The following is a 19,947-nucleotide window of genomic DNA, read 5'->3' as shown; positions in this document are numbered from 1 at the left end:
GAGGGTGATTGCCGAACCTTAAGGAGCACCAGCAAAGTCCTTGAAAAACGTGGTGGTGCCAGAGAAATCAGACAGCACCCCACTTATATTGGCTGTACAACCAGTGACACAAAACGTAGGACCGACTCCAGCAGACTGTACCCATACTTCACTGGCCACACCACTAGCCCCACCACACAGGACCTGCACTCCAGCAAAAGGGTATGCCAATTTCAGTTGCCATAGCACCAGCCGTACCACAGAAAAATCCCACTCCAGCAAAAAGTACAGCAAGTCCACCGGCCGAAGACCTATCCCAACTGCAGAGACGGCCAATTCCTGCAGATTGGAACCCCATTCCAGTTATTCCCAGTTTTAAAGACAATGCTTTCAATGTTGTTAGGGACTACGTGCATATATTCCCATCATGGGAAGATTATAGTGAAGACAAACACAATTTTCCCATCTTCCTGTCCCACTTACGTGTAAGTGCTATTATTCATGGTGATTATTTTCCTGTTTTCTGCTGATTGAACACATCAATGATTTACATTACATTGTTGTAAGTAGGCGAGGGTCAATCTGGATAGTCATGACGAGCAAAGCTTGCTTGCGCTTTTCAAGGAAGCATTGCAGTAGTATCGATGTTACCTGAGGAAACCACACTTTGATGGCAAGTCTATAAACGAATTTCCGATGAAGTCTCCTGTGCTAAATTTAGAAGACATTGAATGGAAAAACCTTGTTATGCACTGGTCTCATTCCCGGGATGAGGTACTGTCTATGAAATCACATGACAATTTGAACTTCTACTTTTTCGCATGTGCCTTACAGATCTTTTTTGTAGGAAATCAGCTCGAAGAAGAATTCCGGTTTGAAAAGAACGATAGGATATCGCAAATATGCTGCCCACTGCTTTGCTCTTGTTAGTACCTGTTGTCCTATATCACTGTACTTGCATTCATACCTGGTTCATTATGTGACAGCAGTATGCATGATAGCTTGCTTATCAATTGTTCGCTCCAAATTATCTGATCTGTATGAATGTTACATTAGTGTAGAATATATCCAATGCCAATGAAATTTTTTAGCTCTACATTGTTCTTGTAAGTACCTGCTGTCCTTTATCAGTGTACTTATATTGACAGGTAGTTGTTCATGTACCATCACTATGCATCTTATTTTCCTTTGCCCTCCATTTTCTACGCATCAGATCTATATTTACTCTTACATAAGGTTGGATGGTCCTGAAGAAGTGTAGCTCTACATTGCTCTTGGCTGTACCTTTTGCCTATATCGATGTACTTACATTTATAGCTACTTGGTTATGTAGCATCACTCTTCATCTTATCTTAAATATTCTCCATTTTTTCTTATATTATCACATCTATATTTACTCTTAACAAAATGTAGAATAAAGGCAATGCTTATGAAGAAGATTCTGTGGTAAACTTCTTGAATTGCCCCCCATCAGCACGGACAAGGGCTTTATAAAGTCTGTCTTCACCAATAATGTAAGTTTGTCCTTCTCAAGCCTTCAAACTTTGTTGTATATATTTGGTTAGGCATGACTGCAACAGCTGTTTATTTTTGGTGTTTGCATCAAATTGCATGTTTATTTTTGGTGTTTGATTCAAATTGCATGTTTGTCCTTCTCAATTTAAGTTTTCAGTTGTACAACCAAGTTCCTTCTTCATACCATGTAAATTAAACTATACTGAGCAAGAGATCTTCTTTTGCACTGCATGTATGCTTCTGTTCTTGATCCGTAATCCAGTGGTATGGTGAACCTACCCACTACAGCACAATGCCATATTCTGCAATGTCTTAACTATGAACAATGTCATATCATTCTACTATTATTTAAACCGTCTCTTTATTTGCCAATCTGAAATGGGATAAATTGACAGCACACTAACCATTGATACTTATGAGTTCTTGATCTATAATCCAGTGGTGTCGTGAAGCTGCCAACTCCTTCACAATGTCATTTCCTGCCATGTCTTAACCTGAATAATACCATATTGTGTTAATGCTATTTTAAACTGTGTCACTTTATTCGTCAGTAAGAAATGTCATGAATTGTCAGCATTGATACTTATATGTGCAAAACCTGTCATCTGTCTGCTTGTTTATCTTTCAGAGTGAGGAGGATATAAGTGTCAAACAATCGTAGTCTCATCAGCTTGCTCAGCTGCTTGCGCTGCAGCTCCCGAGCAGGGCTAACCTTTCTTGAACTCTATTGAAGTGCTGTCGGTTTTGTATATTATTTTGTCGGCGTGTTTATTTGCACTAGTGGCGATCTTTGATGCCCAGTGTATGTAATCTGCTGTCTGCTTTTGCTTTATTATCCTAGTGGCGAACTTTGATGCCCAGTGGATGTAATATGCTGTAATTTCTTTATTGTATAGTCTAGGTTTTTTCTAATTCACGATGTTGCAGTTATTTTACTGTATATATATCCTATCTTCGCAGTAAACCGTCCAAACCGTAAAATTATGGTACATAATCGGGCCGTCATGCAAATCACTACATAATCGGTCCGTTAACAGGCGTAAATGTAAACTGGCCCACTAGTATATTTGGGCTTCTAATAGGCCGAGTAAACCGTCGGCCCTATTTTCGCAAGAAAATTGAATGGGCTTTTAGGAGGCTGAAAAGTAGGTTGGGCGTGAAACGTGCCGAACAGCTCACGGGCCGGCAGCAGGCCGAAATAGACCTCGGCCCATGATTGTGCATATCACATCACGGGCCGTTAACAGGACAAAATTGTCTCGGTCCTTGTTTGGCCCAATCACAATATCGGCTCTAAGCAGGCCGGATGCCAACCGGGCCGTAGTTAGGCCCAACTATATGATGGGCTTTTAACAGGCCGAAATAAATATAGGGCCGAACTGTAAAACATGCCATTAACAGGCCGAAACTAATATCAGGCTGAATTTCTAAATGGGCATCTAGCAAGTGGGCCCAAAAGCATAGCATCCAGTTGACGGGCCGAATCTGATATAGGCCATAATTTAGCCCTAAGCCTCTTAAAGGGCCGGATCTGATCTAGGCCGTAATTTGGCCCAGAACGTGGTAGGCTTTTAACGGGCCGGATCTCATATGGGCCTTTATTGGGCCCGGAACGTGGCAGGCTCTTAATGGACCGGATCAATTATGGGCCGGCATTTGGCCCAAAACATGGCAGCCTTTTAACGGGCCGGCCCATTAGTGTCCTCCAAATCTTGTGGGCCTTTAGTTGGGCCGGCCCATTATGGTTGGCGAAATGTCATGGGCCCTTAGCTGGGCCATCCCATTATGGTTGATGAAATCTCATTGGCCTTTAGTTGGGCCGGCCCATTTAATCTTTATGGGCCACTTTTGGGCCGGTCCATGTGTCAACATATCATAGGTGCATCTCGCCCATTGGATGAGGGACACCTGTGCCGACGCGGAGCTGACACGTGGTTCCGTCGGCCAATGAGAATTTTACACATGGAAAATCATCATTGGTCGTGGCTGATAGCGGGTTATCGGATCCAAAACCGGACCCGATAGCTTAACGGCGACCCATTACGGTGGATGCCACGTGTCGATCACCCTTGACGAAAGCACTTCCATGACGCGGCATTTATCATCATGGCAGCGAACACTTCCATGATGATAATTTTGGTAATGTCATGGAACACTTCTACGACAGCACAGTTATGACTATCTTGATTCTGTCATAAAATCGTCATGGATGTACATGCATGACAGAAACGTGACCTACTATGACAAACACATATCATCACGGAAGTGTATTTTTTTGTAGTGTGTCCTTAGTACTTACACCATCCCATGTCATTCTGTGTTCCTTCCTCTTTCTCTGTGCCATGTTAAGTCAAGCCGACAAGAAAAAGCAATAACAATATAGTTCTTCAGAACAAATTGATGCGTGATACAGACGAAATAAACTTTGATGTTAGACAACCACATGATAGGAGGATGTACACTGGTGCGCGTCGGTCCTAAACAAACAATTTTTAACCCCTTTCCGCGACGGCATCTGGAACCGTCGCCAAGTGAGTGTGTGCGATAGGGTATCCTTCCCACACAACCCAGAAATCGTCGAGGATAGGCCCTCCTGGGACCCAGGCTGGGACCTTGTGTGATCGGGCGAGGCATCGAAACCCAATCATTTCCGTAGGTATGTACTGTTGGGGAACGTAGTAATTTCAAATAATTTCCTACGCACACGCAAGATCATGGTGATGCATAGCAACGAGAGGGGAGAGTGTTGTCTACGTACCCTCGTAGACCGTAAGCGGAAGCGTTATATCAACGCGGTTGATGTAGTCGTACGTCTTCACGATCCGACCGATCCAAGTACCAAAAGCACGGCACCTCCAAGTTCTGCACACGTTCGGCTCGGTGACGTCCTCGCCTTCTCGATCCAATAAGAGGGGCAAAGTAGTAGATGAGTTCCGGCAGCACGACGTCGTGGTGACGGTGTTGGTGAAGAATAATCTTCGCAGGGCTTCGCCTAAGCACTACGAAAATTATGACGGAGGATAAACTAGAGGAGACGGGGTTGCCGGCACACGGCTTGGTGTTTCTTGATGTATCTTGGGTGCTAGCCCTACCCCTCTATTTATATGTTGAGCCTTGGGGTCGAAACTTGGAGTAAAAGCCTCCACAAAGTCGGTTTTACCCGAAAGGCAAGAGTCCTTCTCGGACTCCAGGGCCAGACGCCAGGGTTCCCGGCGTCTGGACCCAGACGCCAGGGACCCTGGCGTCTGGCCCCTGGACTCCGCAAAACTTCCTTTTGCGCTTTCCAAAAACCTCGTGGGCTTTCCCCTTTGGCCCAGATAAAGTTTTCTCGTGCCCAATCATTTCAGGAAACATCCGGAACCCCTTCCGATGGATTCCGGAACCTTTCCGGAGATCAAATCCTACTATCCACATATCAATCTTTACTTCCGGACCATTCCGGAGTTCCTCGTCATATCCGTGATCTCATCCAAAACTCCGAACAACATTCGGTCACCAACATACATAACTCATAGTACTATATCGTCAACGAATGTTAAGCGCACGGACCCTACGGGTTCGAGAACTATGTAGACATGACCGAGACACCTCTCTTGTCAATAACCAATAGCGGGACCTGGATGCCCATATTGGCTCCTACATATTCTACGAAGATATTTATCGGTCAGACCGCATAACAATGTACGTTGTTCCCTTTGTCAGCGGTATGTTACTTGCCCGAGATTCGATCGTCGGTATCTCAATACCTAGTTCAATCTCGTTACCGGCAAGTCTCTTTACTCGTTCGGTAATACATCATCCCGCAACTAACTCATTAGTTGCAATGCTTGCAAGGCTTATAGTGATGTGCATTACCGAGTGGGCCCAGAGATACCTCTCCGACAATCGGAGTGAAAAATCCTAATCTTGAAATACGCCAACCCAACAAGTACCTTTGGAGACACCTGTAGAGCACCTTTATAATCACCCAGTTACGTTGTGACGTTTGGTAGCACACAAAGTGTTCCTCCGGTAAATGGGAGTTGCATAATCTCATAGTCATAGGAACATGTATAAGTCATGAAGAAAGCAATAGCAGAATACTAAACAATCGAGTGCTAAGCTAACGGAATGGGTCAAGTCAATCACATCATTCTCCTAATGATGTGATCCCGTTAATCAAATGACAACTCATGTCAATGGCTAGGAAACATAACCATCTTTGATCAACGAGCTAGTCAAGTAGAGGCATACTATTGACACTCTGTTTGTCTATGTATTCACACAAGTATTATGTTTCCGGTTAATACAATTCTAGCATGAATAATAAACATTTATCATGATATAAGGAAATAAATAATAACTTTATTATTGCCTCTAGGGCATATTTCCTTCAGTCTCCCACTTGCACTAGAGTCAATAATCTAGATTACACAGTAATGATTCTAACACCCATGGAGCCTTGGTGTTGATCATGTTTTGCTCGTGGAAGAGGCTTAGTCAACGGGTCTGCAACATTCAGATCCGTATGTTCTTGCAAATTTCTATGTCTCCCACCTCGACTAGATCCCGGATGGAGTTGAAGCGTCTCTTGATGTGCTTGGTTCTCTTGTGAAATCTGGATTCCTTCACCAAGGCAATTGCACCAGTATTGTCACAAAAGATTTTCATTGGACCCGATGCACTAGGTATGACACCTAGATCGGATATGAACTCCTTCATCCAGACTCCTTCATTTGCTGCTTCCGCAGCAGCTATGTACTCCGCTTCACACGTAGATCCCGCCACGACGCTTTGTTTAGAACTGCACCAATTGATAGCTCCACCGTTCAATGTAAACACGTATCCGGTTTGCGATTTAGAATCGTCCGGATCAGTGTCAAAGCTTGCATCAACGTAACCATTTACGACTAGCTCTTTGTCACATCCATAAACGAGAAACATATCCTTAGTCCTTTTCAGGTATTTCAGGATGTTCCTGACCGCTGTCCAGTGATCCACTCCTGGATTACTTTGGTACCTCCCTCCTAGACTTATAGCAAGGCACACATCAGGTCTGGTACACAGCATTGCATACATGATAGAGTCTATGTCTGAAGCATAGGGAACATCTTTCATCTTCTCTCTATCTTTTGCAGTGGTCGGGCATTGAGTCTTACTCAACTTCACACCTTGTAACACAGGCAAGAACCCTTTCTTTGCTTGATCCATTTTGAACTTCTTCAAAACTTTGTCAAGGTATGTGCTTTGTGAAAGTCTAATTAAGCGTCTTGATCTATCTCTATAGATCTTGATGCCCAATATATAAGCAGCTTCACCGAGGTCCTTCATTGAAAAACTCTTATTCAAGTATCCCTTTATGCTATCCAGAAATTCTATATCATTTCCAATCAGCAATATGTCATCCACATATAATATCAGAAATGCTACAGAGCTCCCACTCACTTTCTTGTAAATACAGGCTTCTCCAAAAGTCTGTACAAAACCAAATGCTTTGATCACACTATCAAAGCGTTTATTCCAACTCCGAGAGGCTTGCACCAGTCCATAAATGGATCGCTGGAGCTTGCACACTTTGTTAGCTCCCTTTGGATCGACAAAACCTTCCGGTTGCATCATATACAACTCTTCTTCCAGAAATCCATTCAGGAATGCAGTTTTTACATCCATTTGCCAAATTTCATAATCATAAAATGCGGCAATTGCTAATATGATCCGGACAGACTTAAGCATCGCTACGGGAGAGAAGGTCTCATCATAGTCAATCCCTTGAACTTGTCAAAAACCTTTCGCAACAACTCGAGCTTTATAGACAGTAACATTACCGTCAGCGTCAGTCTTCTTCTTGAAAATCCATTTATTCTCAATGGCTTGCCGATCATCGGGCAAGTCAACCAAAGTCCACACTTTGTCCTCATACATGGACCCCATCTCAGATTTCATGGCCTCAAGCCATTTTGCGGAATCTGGGCTCACCATCGCTTCTTCATAGTTCGTAGGTTCGTCATGGTCTAGTAACATAACCTCCAGAACAGGATTACCGTACCACTCTGGTGCGGATCTTACTCTGGTTGACCTACGAGGTTCAGTAACAACTTGATCTGAAGTTTCATGATCATCATCATTAACTTCCTCACTAATTGGTATAGACGTCACCGGAACCGGTTTCTGTGATGAACTACTTTCCAATAAGGGAGCAGGTACGGTTACCTCATCAAGTTCTACTTTCCTCCCACTCACTTCTTTCGAGAGAAACTCCTTCTCTAGAAAGGATCCAGTCTTAGCAACGAATGTCTTGCCTTCGGATCTGTGATAGAAGGTGTACCCAACAGCCTCTTTTGGGTATCCTATGAAGACACATTTTTCCGATTTGGTTTCGAGCTTATCAGGTTGAAGATTTTTCACATAAGCATCGCAGCCCCAAACTTTAAGAAATGACAACTTTGGTTTCTTGCCAAACCACAAATCATAAGGCGTCGTCTCAACGGATTTAGATGGTGCCCTATTTAACGTGAATGCAACTGTCTCTAAAGCATAACCCCAAAACAATAGCGGTAAATCAGTAAGCATCATAGATCGTACCATATCTAGTAAAGTACGATTACGACGTTCGGACACACCATTACACTGTGGTGTTCTGGGTGGCGTGAGTTGCGAAACTATTCCGCATTGTTTCAAATGAAGACCAAACTCGTAACTCAAATATTCTCCTCCACGATCAGATCGTAGAAACTTTTATTTTCTTATTACGATGATTTTCCACTTCACTCTGAATTTTTTTGAACTTTTCAAATGTTTTAGACTTATGTTTCATTAAGTAGATATACCCATATCTGCTTAAATCATCTGTGAAGGTGAGAAAATAACGATACCTGCCGCGAGCCTCAATATTCATCGGACCACATACATCAGTATGTATGATTTCCAACAAGTCTGTTGCTCGCTCCATTGTTCCGGAGAAAGGCGTTTTAGTCATCTTGCCCATGAGGCATGGTTCGCAAGTACCAAGTGATTCCAAAAGTCCATCAGAATGGAGTTTCTTCATGCGCTTTACACCAATATGACCCAAACGGCAGTGCCACAAATAAGTTGCACTATCATTATCAACTCTGCATCTTTTGGCTTCAACATTATGAATATGTGTATCACTACTATCGAGATTCATCAAAAATAGACCACTCTTTAAGGGTGCATGACCATCAAAGATATTACTCATATAAATAGAACAACCATTATTCTCAGATTTAAATGAATAACTGTCTCGCATCAAACAAGATCCAGATATAATGTTCATGCTCAACGCTGGCAGCAAATAACAATTATTTAGGTCTAAAACTAATCCCGGGGGTAGATGTAGAGGTAGCGTGCCAATGAATGTTTTGCTTTCGGAACTGTGATAGAAGGTGTACCCAAGAGTCTCCTTTGGGTATCCTATGAAGACACATTTCTCTGATTTGGGTTCGAGCTTATCAGGTTGAAGCTTTTTCACATAAGCATCGCAGCCCCTAATTTTAAGAAACAGCAACTTTGGTTTCTTGCCAAACCACAGTTCATAAGGCGTTGTCTCAACGGATTTCGATGGTGCCCTCTTTAACGTGAATGCAGCCGTCTCTAAAGCATAACCCCAAAATGATAGCGGTAAATCAGTAAGAGACATCATAGATCGCACCATATCTAGTAAAGTACGATTATGACGTTCGGACACACCATTACGCTGTGGTGTTCCGGGTGGCGTGAGTTGCGAAACTATTCCGCATTGTTTCAAATGTAGACCAAACTCGTAACTCAAATATTCTCCTCCACGATCAGATCGTAGAAACTTTATTTTCTTCTTACGAGGATTTTCAACTTCACTCTGAAATTCTTTGAACTTTTCAAATGTTTCAGACTTATGTTTCATTAAGTAGATATAACCATATCTTCTTAAATCATCTGTGAAGGTGAGAAAATAATGATATCCGCCGCGAGCCTCAACATTCATTGGACCACATACATCTGTATGTATGATTTCCAACAAATCTATTGCTCGCTCCATAGTTCCGGAGAACGGCGTTTTAGTCATCTTGCCCTTGAGGCATGGTTCGCAAGTACCAAGTGATTCATAATCAAGTGATTCCAATTGTCCATCAGTATGGAGTTTCTTCATGCACTTTACACCAATATGACCCAAACGGCAGTGCCACAAATAAGTTGCACTATCATTATCAACTCTGCATCTTTTGGCTTCAACATTATGAATAGGTGTATCACTACTATCGAGATTCATCAAAAATAGACCACTCTTCAAGGGTGCATGACCATAAAAGATATTACTCATATAAATAGAACAACCATTATTCTTTGATTTAAGTGAATAACCGTCTCGCATCAAACAAGATCCAGATATAATGTTCATGCTCAACGCTGGCACCAAATAACAATTATTTAGGTCTAATACTAATCCCGAAGGTAGATGTAGAGGTAGCGTGCCGACGGCGATAACATCGACTTTGGAACCATTTCCCACGCGCATTGTCACCTCGTCCTTGGCCAGTGTTCGCTTAATTCCTAGTCCCTGTTTTGTGTTGCAAATATTAGCAACAGAACCAGTATCAAATACCCAGGTGCTACTACGAGCTCTGGTAAGGTACACATCAATAACATGTATATCGCATATACCTTTGTTCACATTGCCATCCTTCTTGTCCGCCATATACTTGGGGCAGTTCCGCTTCCAGTGACCAGTCTGCTTGCAGTAGAAGCACTCAGTCTCAGGCGTAGGTCCAGACTTGGGTTTCTTCTCTTGAGCAGCAACTTGCTTGCTGTTCTTCTGGAAGTTCCCCTTCTTCTTCCCTTTGCCCTTTTTCTTGAAAGTGGTGGTCTTATTAACCATCAACACTTGATGCTCCTTCTTGATTTCTACCTCCGTAGCTTTTAGCATTGTGAAGAGCTCGGGAATCGTCTTATCCATCCCTTGCAAGTTATAGTTCATCACGAAGCTCTTGTAGCTTGGTGGCAATGATTGAAGAATTCTGTCAATGACGCTATCATCCGGAAGATTAACTCCCAGTTGAATCAAGTGATTATTATACCCAGACATTTTGAGTATATGCTCAATGACAGAACTATTCTCCTCCATCTTACAGCTGTAGAACTTATTGGAGACTTCATATCTCTCAATCCGGGCATTTGCTTGAAATATTAAATTCAACTCCTGGAACATCTCATATGCTCCATGACGTTCAAAACGTCGTTGGAGTCCCGGTTCTGAGTCGTAAAGCATGGCACACTGAACTATCGAGTAGTCATCAGCTTTGCTCTGCCAGACGTTCATAACATCTGGTGTTGCTCCTGCAGCAGGTTTGGCACCTAGCGGTGCTTCCAGGACGTAATTCTTCTGTGCAACAATAAGGATAATCCTCAAGTTACGGACCCAGTCCGTGTAATTGCTACCATCATCTTTCAACTTTGCTTTCTCAAGGAACGCATTAAAATTCAACGGAACAACAGCACGGGCCATCTATCTACAATCAACATAGACAAGCAAGATACTATCAGGTACTAAGTTCATGATGAATTTAAGTTCAATTAATCATATTACTTAAGAACTCCCACTTAGATAGGCATCCCTCTAATCCTCTAAGTGATCACGTGATCCAAATCAACTAAACCATAACCGATCATCACGTGAAATGGAGTAGCTTTCAATGGTGAACATCACTATGTTGATCATATCTACTATATGATTCACGCTCGACCTTTCGGTCTCAGTGTTCCGAGGCCACATCTGCATATGCTAGGCTCGTCAAGTTTAACCTGAGTATTCTCCGTGTGCAAAACTGGCTTGCACCCGTTGTAGATGGACGTAGAGATTATCACACCCGATCATCACGTGGTGTCTGGGCACGACGAACTTTGGCAACGGTGCATACTCAGGGAGAACACTTTTATCTTGAAATTTAGTGAGAGATCATCTTATAATGCTACTGTCAATCAAAGCAAGACAAGATGCATAAAAGATAAACATCACATGCAATCAATATAAGTGATATGATATGGCCATCATCATCTTGTGCTTGTGATCTCCATCTCTGAAGCACCGTCCTGATCACCATCGTCACCGGCGCGACACCTTGATCTCCATCGTAGCTTCGTTGTCGTCTCTCCAATCTTATGCTTCTACAACTATCGCTACCGCTTAGTGATAAAGTAAAGCATTACAGGGCGATTGCATTGCATACAATAAAGCGACAACCATATGGCTCCTGCCAGTTGCCGATAACTCGGTTACAAAACATGATCATCTCATACAATAAAATTTAGCATCATGCTTTGACCATATCACATCACAACATGCCCTGCAAAAACAAGTTAGACGTCCTCTACTTTGTTGTTGCAAGTTTTTACGTGGCTGCTACGGGCTGAGCAAGAACCGTTCTTACCTACGCATCAAAACCACAACGATAGTTTGTCAAGTTGGTGTTGTTTTAAACTTCACATGGACCAGGCATAGCCACACTCGGTTCAACTAAAGTTGGAGAAACTGACACCCTCCAGCCACCTGTGTAAAAAGCACGTCGGTAGAACCAGTCTCGCGTAAGCGTACGCGTAATGTCGGTCCAGGCCGCTTCATCCAACAATACCGCCTAACCAAAGTATGACATGCTGGTAACCAGTATGACTTATATCGCCCACAACTCACTTGTGTTCTACTCGTGCATATGACATCTACGCATAAAACCAGGCTCGGATGCCACTGTTGGGGAACGTAGTAATTTCAAAAAAATCCTACGCACATGCAAGATCATGGTGATGCATAGCAATGAGAGGGGAGAGTGTTGTCTACGTACCCTCGTAGACCATAAGCGGAAGCATTATATCAACGCGGTTGATGTAGTCATACGTCTTCACGACACGACCGATCCAAGTACCGAAATCACGGCACCTCCAAGTTCTGCACATGTTCGGCTCGGTGACGTCCTCGCCTTCTCGATCCAGCAAGAGGGGCGAAGTAGTAGATGAGTTCTGGCAGCACGACGGCGTGGTGACGGTGTTGGTGAAGAATAATCTTCGTAGGGCTTCGCCTAAGCACTACGAAAATTATGACGGAGGATAAACTAGAGGAGACGGGGTTGCCGGCACACGGCTTGGTGTTTCTTGATGTATCTTGGGTGCTAGCCCTACCCCTCTATTTACATGTTGAGCCTTGGGATCGAAACTTGGAGTAAAAGCCACCACAAAGTCGGTTTTACCCAAAAGGCAAGAGTCCTTCTCGGACTCCAGGGCCAGACGCCAGGGTTCCCGGCGTCTGGACCCAGATGCCAGGGACCCTGGCGTCTGGCCCCTAGACTCCGCAAAACTTCCTTTTGCGCTTTCCAAAAACCTCATGGACTTTCCCCTTTGGCCCAGATAAAGTGTTCTCATGCCCAAACATTTCGCGAAACATCCGGAACCCCTTCCGATGGATTCCGGAACCTTTCCAGAGATCAAACACTATTATCACATATCAATCTTTACTTCCGGACCATTCCGGAGTTCCTCGTCATATCCGTGATCTCATCCAAAACTCCGAACAACATTCGGTCACCAACATACATAACTCATAGTACTATATCCTCAACGAACGTTAAGCGTGCGGACCCTACGGGTTCGAGAACTATGTAGACATGACCGAGACACCTCTCTTGTCAATAACCAATAGCGGGACCTGGATGCGCATATTGGCTCCTACATATTCTACGAAGATCTTTATCGATCAGACCGCATAACAGCATACGTTGTTCCCTTTGTCATCGGTATGTTACTTGCCCGAGATTCGATCGTCGGTATCTCAATACCTAGTTCAATCTCGTTACCAGCAAGTCTCTTTACTCGTTCCATAATACATCATCCCGCAACTAACTCATTAGTTGCAATGCTTGCAAGGCTTATAGTGATGTGCATTACCGAGTGGGCCCAGAGATACCTCTCCGACAATCGGAGTGACAAATCCTAATCTCGAAATGCGCCAACCCAACAAGTACCTTTGGAGACACCTGTAGAGCACCTTTATAATCACCCAGTTACGTTGTGACGTTTGGTAGCACACAAAGTGTTCCTTCGGTGAACGGGAGTTGCCTAATCTCATAGTCATAGGAACATGTATAAGTCATGAAGAAAGCAATAACAGAATACTAAACGATCGAGTGCTAAGCTAACGGAATGGGTCAAGTCAATCACATCATTCTTCTAATGATGTGATCCCGTTAATCAAATGACAACTCATGTCAATGGCTAGGAAACATAACCATCTTCGATCAACGAGCTTGTCAAGTACAGGCATACTATTGACACTCTGTTTGTCTATGTATTCACACAAGTATTATGTTTCCGGTTAATACAATTCTAGCATGAATAATAAACATTTATCATGATATAAGGAAATAAATAATAACTTTATTATTGCCTCTAGGGCATATTTCCTTCATGTACATCCCACACAGTCATTCCAGGGAAAATGTTTCCGTTCGGACGTACATCCCACATAGTTTGATGTGTAGGCTCGTGTGTGAAAGCTTTAACTATCACTGTCGGAGTAAATGGCCACGGGTAGCCTAACCAACTACCCCTGGCTCTTCAGAAAAATTATCAGGCCTTCGGGCCTCCAAACACTCCGAGCATTGGGCCGCCTTCCCTGGCCGGCTACCACTAAAGCCGACTCCCGGAAGGCGACCCAGCCTCACCAACTCCTCCCCAGGACGACTATGGGGTGGCCGACTCCAAGAAGCCGGCCAAGAAGGACGCCGACTCCTAGGAGCCGGCCAAGAGCACAACCACTCCAAACCACTCCCACATAACGGCGACGTGACGGGGTGTGGCCACAGTGCGGCCCACTACCCCCGAAGCCCGAGGCGGGCGTGGCTACAGGAGGCCGTACGGGACGGACGTCTCCCGTGCGCCTCGGCACTGTAGCCATGTTGGCCTCGACGTCACCCACGACCGACTCCCGTACGGCCCGTGGGCGGCGGGCCCCTTCGGCCAGAGAGAGGCGTGAAGGCGGCCCGACCTTTCCCAGTCGGCCAAGAGTGTAGCCGGCCACCAGAAGCCGGCTACTCCCTTCCTCGAAGCAGGAGCCCCATTAAGGAGACAAGACGAGGTAAGGCTACAGTGATAGCCCCCGAGGCGGCCCACTGTAGCCACGTTTACCTCGACAAAGCCCTCGTCATCACAGGCGAGGCTACAGTAAGCAGCCGCCGACAAGACCCTACGCGGTGGGGTCGGCCTGTCGGCCGAGTAGCCGGCGGGACCCACCAGCCAGCGGGATCCAGCAGCCGGCGGAGAAGCCGGCGAGCGTAGACACTGACGGCTGGGGCCAGAGCCCAGCCGGATTACCATTGTACCCCCGGGGGGTAGGCCTATATAAACCCCCCGGAGCACCCATGCAAAGGGTTCGCACCTAAGCATAGTTGGCCTCTGAGCATAGAGCTGCCTCCTAAGCATAGCACACACACCATAGATAGAGAGAAGCAAGAGCTAGCCTTGTTCTTCTTCTCCCTTGATCTCAACAGCTCTAGGAGCAATTGTAGCTACCCCTTATCGATCTAGTGATCATGCGGAGACCCCGCAGAGCAGGACTAGGGGTGTTATCTCCTCGGAGAGCCCCGAACATGGGTAAGATTCGCCGGCGTGCATGTCTTCGCCTCATCCCGTTTCCGGGCACCGGCGACGTTTTATTGGCTCCCACAATGATAAGCCATCCCTTGGCATATGTCGCACCAACCACCCGACATTTGGCGCCCACCGTGGGGCCAGGTGCACCGTCGTCCGGAGACCTGTTCTGGACGGGAACCCTCTTCCTCCCCCGCGAGCGTAGCCAGCCTGTTGCGCCCGATGGCGTTTGCCTTGACGCGCGGCAAGGCGCCGACGACGCCTGCGCGGCGAGCTGCCTCGCCGACCTGCTCGGCGAGACCCGCATCTCCGACGAGCCTGCGTCCGACGCAGGCACCGACTACCCCGAGAGCCGCCTCGTCAGCCTCCTCGACCAGCTTCACGTCTCCAGCGAGCCTACTGCAGATGTGGAGTCGGTCGGCTCCACCGACCCGATGCTCATCGACTCCGACACCGCGTCGCTCGACGCCTACCCCTCCGACGTGGTGGTCTTCGACGACCCCCTCCCTCGGGCTGACAGCGGCAGCAGCGCTGTCACCGAAGTGCTGGTCATCAGCCACGTCTCCAACTCGGGCGAGAATGCCCGCGACGCTCAGCACGCGGTGATGCACGACCTCTCCGTCCCCATCCCGGCCGACGCCGACGCCGAGACCCTGGAGGCACGCCGCCTTGCCCTCATCGCGGAGGGCCAGAAGATAGCCTCGATGAGACGCCTCACCGAGGCCCACCAGCGCGAAGTCGACCGCGCCGCCTTCGGTACGCCGCCGCCTAGCGGCCCGAGCCGAGCCGGCTTCGTCCAGAAGCGCGGCGCAGCCGTTGCCAGCATGCTGGGCGCAGACCGCCCCGTCTACGCCACCTCGCTCGAGAATCTGCGAGCCGCTCAGGCGGCTGCAGAGGAGCTCAATGGGCTGGGAGCTGATGAGCTCCCCTACATGACAAGACGGATCCAGCAGCTGATCGACGCGGCTGCAGAACGGCACGAAGCCGGCGCCCGTGCTGGTAGTCATCCCCCGCGCCGGGAACACGCCGCGACGTCCCGCTCGCCGACTGCGAGCGGCGCTCACCAGAAGAAAGACAAGGAGCCGGCTGCCAGCCGCAGCCGGACTCGCATCACCATCGAGCGCGACGCGGAGGGCCGCCCTCGAGCAGTGGAGCACCAAGGAAACCTGCCTCCTCCCCCGCCTCGAAGAGAAAGACGCCTCACTCCGCCGCCCATCACACATCCGACCCTCGGCGACCGACTCGGCCGCCGAGAAGGAGTCGGCGAGAGTGACGCCCGCCACAGGATCGACCGCCTTGCTCGATCCTTGGCGTTAGAAGAAGAAGACGATGTCGGCCCGCCATGCTTTGGCCCCCGCATCCGCGACGAGCCCTTCCCCAAAGGGTTGTCGCTCCCCAGAGACACGCCCAAGTATAACGGCTCAGTGAAGCCGGAAGATTGGCTCATTGACTACTCCACGGCCGTCAGCATAGCCAACGGCAATCAGCGCGTCGCCGTGAAGTATGTCCCCCTGATGCTGCAAGGCACGGCGCGCACATGGCTCAACAGCCTCAAGCCCTACAGCATCAACAGTTGGCTGGACTTCACCGAAGTTTTCGTCCGCAACTTCACCAGCACCTACAAGCAGCCTCCCAAGCCTCGCCAGCTCTCCCTCTGCGTCCAGGGGCCCAACGAGTCGACCCGCGACTACCTCACGCGATGGGCCGAGCTCCGCAACTCCTGCGAGGGAGTGCACGAGGTCCAAGCCATCGAGTACTTCACCGCCGGGTGCCGAGAGGGCACCCTCCTCAAGCACCAACTCCTCTGCGATGAGCCGGCTACCCTCGATGAGTTGCTGGTCATCGCCGACAAATACGCCACCGCCGACTCCTCGATGAAGACCGAGCTGCGAGTAGACGCCTTGGGGAAAGTAATTGCTCCGGCTCCCAAGACGACGGCTGGCGACCCTAACCGGCGCCCCTACCAGAACGACCACAAGCGCAAGGGCCCCATGCCGACTTCCTCCAGTCGGCAGGTGGCCACAGTTGTAGACGAGCAGCCCGAAGAGCGGCCCGCTCCCAAGAAAAAGGGTGGCCGGCCACCCTGGCAGCCGTCTTTCTCCTACGAGCAAGCACTCGACGCCCCTTGCAAGTTCCACAGCGGCGCGAAGCCGTGCAACCACACAACCCGGAAATGCCACTGGCTCACCCGCATCACCAAGGGCGAAGGGATGGTGCCGCCTCTGCCTCCCGGCCCGCCGCCTCCAGCCCCCCAGCAGCCGGCGGCTCGGCCGGCAGTCGGCGCCATCCAAGACGAATTCCCTGAAGAACACGCTGGCTACATCGTCTTCACTAGTCAAGCCGACGACAAGCACAGCCGACGCCGGCAGCACTAAGAAGTGAATGCAGTCGCCTCTAGCACCGCCGAGTTCATGCACAGGTCGGAAAAGCCAATCAGCTGGAGCCAGGCCGACCACCAAGAGGTGATGCCTTCGCCTGGCTCCTATGCGATGGCCTTGGACGTCACCCTCACGACGGAGAGGCGAGCTGCCAGGTTTTCCCGCCTCCTGATAGACGGCGGAAGCAGTATCAACATACTGTACCGCGATACCATGGAGAAGCTGAACATCAAAGCGAAGGAGCTCATGCCGAGCCGCACCGTCTTCCATGGTATCGTACCCGGCCTATCTTGCTCTCCAATCGGCAAGATCAAAATGGATGTTCTCTTCGGAGACAAAGATCATTTTCGCCGGGAAGCAATATGGTTCGAGGTAGTGGATGTGGAGAGCCCCTATCATGCACTGCTTGGCCGACCTGCTTTGGCCAAGTTCATGGCTGTGCCCCACTATGCCTACCTGAAGATGAAGATGCCGAGCTCGAAGGGGATCATCACGGTAGCCGGCGACTACAAGAAGTCCATCGAGTGTGCCATGGCCAGTAGCCGGCTGGCCGAGTCCCTCGTGGTGGCAGAAGAGAAGAAGATGTTGGAACGGATTGTGGCCATGGCCGGCAAGCAGCCGGCCTTGTCCCCCAACCCCAAGGATTGCGATGCGCAGGGGTCCTTCCAGCCTGCCAAAGAGACGAAGAAGATACCTCTGGACCCGGAGAACCCGGAGAGGTTCGCTCTGATTGGGTACCATCAGATCAAGTTGGACCCGGCTGACCGCCTGAAGACTGCCTTCATCACACCCTTTGGAGCTTTCTGCTACCTGACAATGACATTCGGCTTGAGAAATGCCGGTGCCACTTTTCAGCGTTGCATGCAGAAATGTCTCTTGAAACAACTCAGCAGAAATGCCCACGTCTACGTAGACGACATTGTGGTGAAGACAGAGAAGCGCGGTACCTTGCTGGAAGACCTGAAGGAAACATTCGCCAACTTGCGCCGATTGCAGATCAAGCTCAACCCTGAGAAGTGCGTGTTCGGAGTACCAGCCGGCCAGCTGCCAGGCTTCCTGGTCTCCGAACGCGGCATTGAGTGCAACCCTGTCAAGATCAAGGCCATCGAGAGGATGGAGATTCCCACCAAGCTGCGAGATGTGCAGAAGTTCACTGGCTGCTTAGCCTCCCTAAACCATTTTATCAGCCGACTAGGAGAGAAGGCTCTCCCCCTGTACCGACTCATGAAGAAGTCCACTCACTTTGAGTGGAATGATCAAGCCGACCAAGCCTTCCATGAGTTGAAGAAAATGTTGACCACTCCGCCTGTCCTGGCTGCGCCAACTGAGAAGGAGCCCATGCTCCTCTACATCGCCGTGACAAGCCGAGTCGTCAGCACTGTTGTTGTGGTCCAGCGCCCGGAGGAAGGCCGAGCCCAGCTGGTCCAGAGGCCGGTCTACTATCTCAGCGAAGTACTATCTAGCTCAAAGCAAAACTACCCGCACTACCAGAAGATGTGCTATGGGGTGTACTTCGCTGCCAAGAAATTGAAGCCCTACTTCCAAGAGCACCCCATCACGGTCGTGTGCACTGCCCCGCTCGCCGAGATTATAGGCAGCCGGGATGCATCCGGCCGGGTGGCCAAATGGGCCATTGCCTTGGTGCCTTACATGATTTTCTATCAACCCGGCACCGCCATCAAGTCGCAAGCATTGGCCGACTTCCTCGTCGACTGGGCCGAGACCCAGTACTTACCGCCGGCTCCCGACTCTACCCATTGGCGGATGCACTTTGACGGGTCCAAGATGCGCACCGGCTTGGGAGCCGGCATCGTCCTCACCTCTCCCAAAGGCGACAAGCTCAAGTACGCGCTGCAGATCCACTTCGCCGCCTCCAACAACGTGGCCGAGTATGAGGCGCTCGTACATGGGCTCCGGCTAGCCAAAGAACTCGGCATATGCCGGATCCTATGCTACGGCGACTCAGACTTGGTGGTCCAGCAATCATCTGGCGACTGGGACGCCAAGGACGCGAACATGGCGAGCTACCGTTTCCTCATCCAGCAGATGAGCGGATACTTCGAAGGGTGCGAGTTCCTTCATGTGCCAAGGGCCGACAACGACCAAGCAGATGCCCTAGCACGGATCGGCTCCACCCGACAAGACATACCGACTGGCGTCTCCCTCCAGCGCCTCCTCAAGCCATCCATCAAGCCGTCTCCAGAGTCGGATTCCATCTTCGTGCCGCCTACGCCAGAAACAGCCGGATCCGACTTTAGAAATCCCGCAGGCGGCACGAGGACTTCGACGACTGGCCCGGGGACTGCTGTAGTCGCACCCGGCCCGGGGACTTCAGAACCCGGCTCGGGGACTGCAGCAGTCGGCCCGGGGACTGCAACGACACAAGAAGCGGTGGCCGAGTCCAATGCAACACCCAACCCACCCACCCGAGTCATGGTGGCCACATTAACAGAAGAAGAAGTCACAGCTC

This window comes from Triticum aestivum, chromosome 7D (genome assembly GCF_018294505.1).
Source record: "Triticum aestivum cultivar Chinese Spring chromosome 7D, IWGSC CS RefSeq v2.1, whole genome shotgun sequence".
Lineage (NCBI taxonomy): Eukaryota > Viridiplantae > Streptophyta > Magnoliopsida > Poales > Poaceae > Triticum > Triticum aestivum.
The sequence above is the reverse complement of the archived record's forward strand: the minus strand, read 5'-3'. Positions refer to the sequence as shown.